Genomic DNA, 1,282 nt, shown 5'->3' with positions numbered 1-1,282 from the left:
GGCTGGGCGTGGGGAGGGTCTGCCAGGACGGTGAGTGTGGCCACTGCTGGCCCGTGGCCGGGCAGAGGCTGGGCGTGGGGAGGGTCTGCCAGGATGGTGAGTGCTGGCCAGGCCGGGGGCCGGCTGGGCTTGGAGGGTCTGCCAGGATGGTGAGTGCTGGCCAGGACTGGCTGGGCGTGGGGAGGGTCTTCCAGGACATGAGTGCTGGCCGGTGAGTGCTGGCCAGGGACCGGCTGGGCGTAGGGAGGGTCTTCCAGGACGTGAGTGCGTAGTGGGGTGCGGGGAGTGGTGGGGGTGGAGTGTGTCTTCCAGGATGGTGATGCCCAGTGGAGGTGGGGTGCAGCTGAGCGTGGGAAAGGCCTTCCCAGGTGGTAAATGCCCTCACGGGTGGCCGTGGCGTGGCGACGGTCCAACATCCTCTGCCCACAGCTTCGCAGGGAGGGCTCTGGAGGACAGTAGGGCCTCCCACCTGGGCACAGGTGACAGCCCCCCAGTCTCCAGCTCCCACAGGTGACGCCCCGCACCCCCATATCCCACAGGTGACCCTCACACACACCCCCACAAATGATGCCCTCCACCCCAGGTGCCCACAGGTGCTGCCCCACACCCCAGGTGCCCACAGTGATCCCCCCACGCCTACAAGTGACCCCCCTCCCATGTCCGTAGGTGATGCCCCTCCCCACCCCCAGTGCCACAGGTGACCCCCCCCACCTCACAGGTAACCCTCCTACCCCACAGGTGGCCCCCTCCAGTGTCCACAGGTGACGCCCCTCCCCACCCCCAGTGCCACAGGTGACCCTCCCGCCCCACAGGTTACCCCCCGCCCCACAGGTGACCCCCCCACCCCACAGGTGACCCTCACCTCATAGGTGACCCCTCCCGCCCTCAGGTGACCCCTACCTCACGGGAGGGGCCCAGTGTCCACAGGTGCCGGCTCACGCGCGTGCTTCACTGTCGCCCTTGTTCTGACCCAGCCTAGCCCCAGCCCCCGCCTGCTGGGCTTTGAGGGCTCAGAGGGGACAGGCGCCCTGGCACAGCCACTGGGCCCTGCGTCCTCACACTCAGCACCAGGACCCCACCCTGCCCGGTCCCCCGCCCGTCAGGTGGGGGGTCCTGGGGCTCGCAGGGGAGAGAATGCCGAGTCACTGCTGACCGGTGGTGGGGGCCTGAGGTGGGGGCAGCGTCTGGGAGGAGGGAACCTGGAGAGAGGACCCCAGTGGCGATGGGCACCGTGCGGGAGAAGCCCGGCCCCCAAGGGCCTGGCCCCGGCGCCCGGGCTGGC

General features: G+C 69.9%; 1 protein-coding gene across 1 annotated transcript in view; it reads left to right on the top strand.

Annotated features, from left to right (window-relative positions):
* AGAP1 (ArfGAP with GTPase domain, ankyrin repeat and PH domain 1) overlaps nucleotides 1-1,282 on the top strand; it is a 252,155-nt gene that overhangs the window by 35,033 nt on the left and 215,840 nt on the right. The gene's annotated exons all lie outside the window — the stretch shown is intronic.

Source organism: Condylura cristata, unplaced genomic scaffold (genome assembly GCF_000260355.1).
Source record: "Condylura cristata isolate star-nosed mole 26May11 unplaced genomic scaffold, ConCri1.0 scaffold00002, whole genome shotgun sequence".
Lineage (NCBI taxonomy): Eukaryota > Metazoa > Chordata > Mammalia > Eulipotyphla > Talpidae > Condylura > Condylura cristata.
The sequence above is the reverse complement of the archived record's forward strand: the minus strand, read 5'-3'. Positions and strand labels throughout refer to the sequence as shown.